Source organism: Octopus bimaculoides, chromosome 5 (assembly GCF_001194135.2).
Source record: "Octopus bimaculoides isolate UCB-OBI-ISO-001 chromosome 5, ASM119413v2, whole genome shotgun sequence".
NCBI lineage: Eukaryota > Metazoa > Mollusca > Cephalopoda > Octopoda > Octopodidae > Octopus > Octopus bimaculoides.
The window spans coordinates 3884731-3892284 of NC_068985.1; the positions used below are offsets into that span (position 1 = coordinate 3884731).

A 7554-nucleotide genomic window follows, 5' to 3' on the forward strand; every position below is an offset into this window, starting at 1 on the left:
TAATCAAAATAAGCAGCAAGGATATCCAGTGGTAATGCAATACGACAGTTTCAAGCAACTCCATTTAATTGAACAATGCAATCATTACATTAATTTAAATGCAGAGCAATCCTCAGCTGCATAAAGACATAGAATTTAATTAAATTAAAACAGATGGACACGACACATTAGTATAATTTTACCTAAAATCTCCAAGAAGGTAAGGAGATAGACAGAGAACATGCTGACTTCACTTCAGCTTAGATGTCACGAATTAAAAAATTAAAGTTTAGTTTATGGTCCAATTCATTCCCAGTCGACTGGTTTAGATTTATTACTAATAAGAAGATCACTAAGTTTATCCAGTTTGACAATTCTGGTTTTTATTCCTCCACCAACCCAATAGTACTTAATAAAGACATTTTGGCTTGTACATAACAAAGCTGGTCTCACCAGGGAAGAAATTAATGTTGTGTTGGCCGCCAGAAAATTTGTCATAAAGTTTGACAATAAGTTGTGAGTCCGTAAAGACATACCCTAGGTTTTGATGTTACGATGGGAAATTTTGATTCAGCATAAATAGCTGATTTAGTCTATATATATATATATACTTTTTGAAATGGCAGACCAGTCCCCAAGCATCAATGGCGGTCTATATCGTGTTGATTGTTTACTTTACCTTCAAAATGTTTCTGACCAAAATGTACAAGTTAAGAATAGTTTAGTTAAGTTTTTCCGTAGAATGGGCTTAAGCATCGTTTTTGATGATGATGTAACGAAGGCCAACTTTTTAGATATTACACTTAACTTACACAATAATTCGTACTTCCCATACCACAAACCATCGACCAATCTTAAGTATATTAGCCAATTGTGTAATCATTCTAGGGTAATCACTAGGAACTTAGTTAAGAATATTTCATACAAATTGTCTAAGTTATCTGCTTATGTTGACATTTTCAATAAGACTGAATTTATAACTCTGCCTTACTTAAAGTAGGTTATACAGAGAAAGTTACCTACATTAACTCCATTCAATCTTATTCTACCTTTACTAATGGAGACATGAAATCTAGTTTTAAGGATATAAACGATATCAATTTTAATTTATACGCCAACACCAAACAGAAGAAGGGAGATAACCCTTATTTAAACCCCTCTTTTCGTTCTAAACATAAATCTATGTCTTTTAAAGATAGTTACCCCTAAAAATAAGGTAACTAATAGTAAAATCATTTGGTTGATATTCCTAATGGAAGGCAAATTAAATTTAATCTTCCTTTGCAGTTTCGGGAAGCTATTATTAGGAATTTTCCAAAGAATTCTAGGTATTACTCTATTATCAACTCGCACACGGTTAGGATTGGTTTTTCCAACACAAAAAATCTCTTACAAATTATCTCCTTACATGATATTAGCCTGTTAAATAAGAATACGTTTACTAATACTAACATTAATTTAGCAAATACAATCCATCCACCTGGAAATATTAATAACAAGGTTATTGTCTCTGAAGTCAATTCCAACAGAATTAAGTTTATGTCAAGTAACTCTAAAATTAAAAATTCTATATACCAGTGTAAAATTACTTCAGGTACCGATGTATTTTCTATATAGGTAGCTCTTCTTCTCAGTTATATAATAGAATTTCTAATAATTACTCTACATTTAGGGATAGAAATAAACGTAACAGTACAGGACTTAGTAAATTAATTTTGTATCTAAAAGACCATAATAAACAATTGAATTTAGATTGGTTGAGTCTCTCAATTTCGTTCCCTTATGATAAAGGCAAGGAATTCTGTCTTCTCTGTAATTCTGAACTATTTAAAAAATTCTTTTTTCTAAAAATCCCCTTATAAACACGGTTATAGAGCGTGCTTACCGATGTAAACATTGGCAGAAACACACCTTTAGTTCATATAAGTGATATCTACCATTATATTTAATTTAAACATTGATTTTCTTCTTATATTTCACTTTTACTAGATATATCTTTTTCCAAGACTTTAGGGTTTTATTTAATTTGCATATCGCTCTATACTTCTCATTTATTTGGTTTCTGATTTTTTCTTTCCTTTACCTCCCCCTCTTTCTATAGGCTACTTTTGACGTTATATCCTCTAACGTTTTTTAAAAAAAAACTTTATAGCGTTCAGTTCATCACTTTACATATCCATCATTTTCTGTTAAAATGTCTTACTGACGAGTTTTATTTCTTCATTTTCCTGAAGAGAAGATTATATTGTTTTACACCATTTTATTCCTTTGGAATAATACCAATGATATCTTCGAAACATGTGTCGGAAGTAAAAGAATTCGAATAACACCTGCGTTTAACTCCATTTATATATATATATATATATGTATATATGTGTGTGTGTACGTATGTATGTATGTATGTTTGTATGTATGTATGTACGTATGTATATGTATGTATGTATAGATGTATGTATATCTTTTATGTATATATAAGTATATATATATATATACAGGTGAGTGGATAAACGAAAGAGCACATTGAGTAGGTGTTACGAATATTGTTATTGTTATTTAAGATGTTTGATTCGGTTCCATCGGACTCAGTTTCGTCGGCTTCTTACAGAAACCTAGCTCATGGGACGTGTGAGTGTGTGTGTGTGTGTTTGTGAGTGCGCCTGCGTGTCAATCAGGAACACCACACTATACCAAACATTGAAAAGCATGTGTAAAAATATGCGAGATCAACGAGAGAAAAGTATGTAATCTGGAAAACAGACACAAAAACTCGTGTAAAATTCAATTCGATGCAAATACTCGCTTCTGTATGGCTATTAACATTAGTTGACCGAACACAAATAGAAACCACATCATGTGTCAATATCGTTTTTGATGCTTTGATACTGCAAATCTATAATCAGAGATGTTCAACCCATGCTTTTCTGAGATATTGTATCTAGGAATACTTGATGTGTTCGTTTTTCTAAAGCAGTAGGATATAATTTGGGGCAGACCTTACTGCTTTAGTTAGCAGATTCAATGAGCACGAGGAAACTCCAGCGTGGACTTGCTGTGTTATTAGGTTTCTGCTCTTCTCCGTCACTGGATCTAGGGTTTACATTCTTCTCTGTTTCACTTCTTGTTTTTTGATAGTAACATGTAATTTAAGGGAGAGGTTGACTGCTATTTCTAGCTGTTTAATCGACCGCATAGCGTCACTTCTTCCTGCTTCGATATCTTGTAGATTCCCTTATGTATTTCATGATGGTGGGTTACAATACTTGTATTTGAACATCTCCCCCACCAATCTCTCTCTCTCTCTCTCTCTCTCTCTCTCTCTCTCCCTCTCTCTCTCTCTCTTTCTGTTAACCTTTCACTCTTCTAAACAACTTCGCTCTCCAGATATCTCTACAGACGATACTCTCCCTGCTTACCTCTAACTACATCTCACCTTGCTCCATCTATCTACTTCAGTCTCTCTCTGTAATCATCTGACAACTCTTCTCCTTTACTGCCTCCCCTTAACTTTCTCTCTCATCCTCCCTCCCACCCTCTGCCCATCTGCATCCTCCTTCTTTTCTCTCCCTCTCCTTCTCTCCTTGTTTATTTCCACCTTCTCTCATTCGATATCTATTTCTAACGCCATCTCTCTCTCTCATTATATATCCTTTCATCTCCCACCACCTCTCTTTTCAGTATCTCTCGTCCTATTCATCTCCAGCCACTTTGCTCTCTTTCTTTCCATTCTCTTCTATTTGCTCTTCCTCGTTTCTTTATTTCTTTCATCTTCACTCCAATTCCATTCATGTATTTTTAATTGGTTGTATTCTTTCGATTCCCATTTCCTTCCGGTCGTCTCTCTCTAACCCACTTCGTATATGTCTGAGTGCTTTTATATTTGTATCTCCGAGTTTGACAGGATTTAAAGTGTATAGTTAAACTTTTAATCTTTTCCCTGAATTAACCAACACGTTCGCCTCATCACAACCTGGTCTACTTTACCCAAAGCGCAAACATTCCTATGATGTCAATAATTACAGAAATGCACTTACTAAAATTGCCAACTTATTATAAATTACATGGCCAAATCAATTTTTATCACGTAGAAAACAACAAATACAATAAATAAACCAAGAACAAAAAATACAGATATAAAAACTATATATATTGACAAATCAACAAATTAATTAATCATTTTCTTAACATGTTGAAATAGAGAATCAATCTCTTTAAATCGTGTAGATAGTATGAAAGAAGGAAAGGGCAATGCTTAATAATGTTTAGAATCGCGATAGATTCCCTTGAACTCAATGTATGATTCAGGTCAAGATGAATTTAATTTGCCTTTACTGATTTAATCATTCTAAGACCGGTATATTTTTCTTTTTCTTCTACAAACAGGGAGGATGATATTAATTTATATAAATAGTTAATGTCAGTTTGATATTTTAAACCTTTTCCTCGACTGAGAGGAATCCTTTTAAAGTGGAGTATAACAGCAATGATATTAGATTTTAATATCAGAAATGCGATATAAGGAGGTTGAATGTATGAAGTGTAAAATCGTGAATCCGAAGCAACATGTGATGGTCTGCAGGAGACTTAACAGAATACTTCAATGAGTTCAATTATGGCGTGGAGTAAGGATCTTATCCTTTTGGATATTTGCCCTTCGTCTGAAAGAGTAACACAGGGAGAGAAAGATTGAAAGAGAGGGAGAGAGAGAGAGAGAGAGAGAGAGAGAGAGAGAGAGAGAGAGAGAGAGAGAGAGAGAGAGAGAGAGAGAGATGGTGAGAGAGAGAGAGTCGAAGAGAATGGGTATATTGTCACTTGGGCTATGGCACAGATCAATGAAGGAATTTAAATTGAAGAACCCACGTGACAGTAACGTGGAGAGTGGAGGTGAAAGGCTGATAAAGAGGAATGGGAAAATATCAGAACTCTGAGGTCTGAGGTAAACGAAAGGAGGTAAGTAAGGAATTTGAAAAAGAAATATAGAAAAAACTAATGTCTTAAGAGCAGCAAATTTCGGTAAAGAAATGAAATATTAAAATTTATTGATTTAGCAAGTCAGAATATAAAGATCATAGAAATATTGGAAATGTGTTGCAGATGTAATCAATAAAGAAATTTAGGTTTGTCGACATGATATAAGGATTAATAAGTCACAAAAACCAATAACATACTTTATGTTGGGGTTGCCCCGAGGAAAATAACTAAGATTTCTGTCGAGGTTCATATCGGGGAATGTGAGAAATGGACACGTTTCTCCCATACATCCAATTTGAATTGTAAGAAAGTGATAGCAATTGTTGTTTAGCCCAAGGCCAGCACTTATACGGAATACAGTCGAGATTTGATCATACTGTCTTTTTAGACATTATTTACATTTGACGGATATTTGTCCTCATCTTGTTTGTTGTTAACACAACATTTTGGCTGATATATCCTCCATACTTCATCAGGTGTCTTGGGGAGATTTCGAACCTGGGTTCTCATTTCTAAGTTTCGAAATTTCCCCAAGACACCTGATGAAGGCTGGAGGGTATATCAGCCGAAACATTGTGATAACAACGAACAATATGAGGACAAATGTCTGTCAAATGTAAATAATGTAAATAATGTACATAATTCCTCATCTCTTAAATATAGAACTGCGTCTTTTTAGACATTACTAAGTTTATTATCTTTCTCCTTTCATTTTTAAGATGTTTCTTTTTCCTTTTCAAAAAGGCCACGGTACCATATCGCATCCAAGATTGTACTCAACATACAAAAGAATTAAGAGCTTGGCCTAGTCTGCATTCTCCGTCTGCATCAGGTTTGAAAGGTTTATAAACTTTCGTCTTCAAAGTCAATATACATAAAGAGAAAGAAGTTAAGAAAATGGATCCGTGCCTTTGTAACAATATTGATGTGAGATTCAAATTGTTTGGGGTCATGTGCCTTCACCGCGTTGTGCGAACGTCGTGATAGAAATTTGCCACTATGGATAGCGATGAAGGTGTACGGGTAGCAGAGTTGGCATCAGTCTCCACGTCTTGCTATTGCTTTTAGCATGCTTAAAGTTGTGCTGTGAGGAACAGCCGCTCAGTAAGGCTGTTGAGTGCTCACAAAGTGAACTGGAAGCTTGTGTGGACAGCCGTGGCTAATCGCTGTCATCAGTTGGTTTTAGAGGTTCGGACGGTGCGAACGTCATAGCTCTCTATTTGTAGACATTGTATACGAAACGGCTTCGAACACGCGTTCGTAGACAAACAAAGGCACTCAGAAAGCGGTCGCTCAGAAAATAGCAATATTATAATTTCAGAAGCATTTGCTGACAGTGGTCAATAATTGTTACCGCTTATTTAAAGCAATATTTTTCTGCCTAAGAGAGTTTTCTCTCATTTTAGCTTCTAACGATTTGCACACCAAATGGTGGTCCATAGATACATTACTCCATATTAATGACGGTAGTTCCTAATTGAGGACAACATTGTACGCTGCTCCATGCCACATATATAAAGAGGAATCGTATATTTGGTCACGTCGCTTTTTCTTAACAGTCAGATCTGTTTCTCTGCTGTGGTCCTTGTATAGAAACTCCCTCCACCGCCAATCAGCCTTAATTTATTTGACCAATCATCAGAAATCTTTCAGCCATTACCTTTCTATATCTTTATCGATATATAGGGCTAAATTATACTTAAGTACCGCTTCACTCTGTCAGTTTGTCTGATGGTGACCATACGACAGGCGAGACAGAACAGATGGACAACGGCTTGAAAATGAAAGTTACTCTCCTTCTGTACTTACCGTTGACTATAAACTAGAGAAACTCCAGCCGATGGAGGTGGCGGGTAATCCTCACATTGGCTCAACAAAATGAAATTACCATACATTCGCTATGTAATTACTTCAGTGTTTTGGATAAGGTGGAAGTCATTACAATTACAATTTAGGTTTTTGTTCTCTTTCATTTTGGTGAGTTTGTATTGTGGTAGAGTGAGAGTGTGTTAATTGAAGTGACCAGTAAGACATGTGGTCAGTGGTAGAAAATCGTTGATTATTTCTTAATTAAAGAAGTTAGATAAGAAGAGTTTCCTCCAGAGTATTCGGACGAGTTTTCTTTAGATTTACAAATAATACGATCAAATTAATGATTGATGTAGAGCCAAACAAATACACACTTATTTTCAAATAGAAAAAGCTGAAATAGATACGAAGAACTTGATCGGGGGATATCGATGAGAAATAATGATAGAGACTTGTGAGTTATTTGCATTTGAAGCCATCTTTAGAAGAGAATTAAGATCGAAGCGGAGGAGTAAAAAGAGAAAACGTTTCAAATATTTAACAATTTTAAAGTTTCCATTAACATTCGTGTTTGCCACCTAAAATCGATAATTTTTCTACTTACTTGTAAACTTTACAGTCAACAGTCACCAAGAATTTATTGACATTCCCAAACAATTTCTGCAAAATAAAAAGAAAAAGAGTGAAATGTAGTCACAGTTGAGAAATAATTATTTAAACATTTTAAGAAATCAAATTATAATATTCATGCTACTCATATATGTATGTGTGTATATATATATATATATATATATATAT

General features: G+C 34.6%; 1 protein-coding gene across 2 annotated transcripts in view; it reads right to left on the reverse strand.

Moving 5' to 3' along the window:
• Positions 1 to 7554, reverse strand: part of LOC106867823 (zinc finger and BTB domain-containing protein 4) — a 362883-nt gene that overhangs the window by 35336 nt on the left and 319993 nt on the right. For both annotated transcript variants that reach the window (XM_014912847.2, XM_014912848.2), the window contains exon 3: positions 7361 to 7416. The gene's annotated coding sequence lies outside the window, so the exon portion shown is untranslated. The remainder of the gene's footprint in view (positions 1 to 7360; positions 7417 to 7554) is intronic.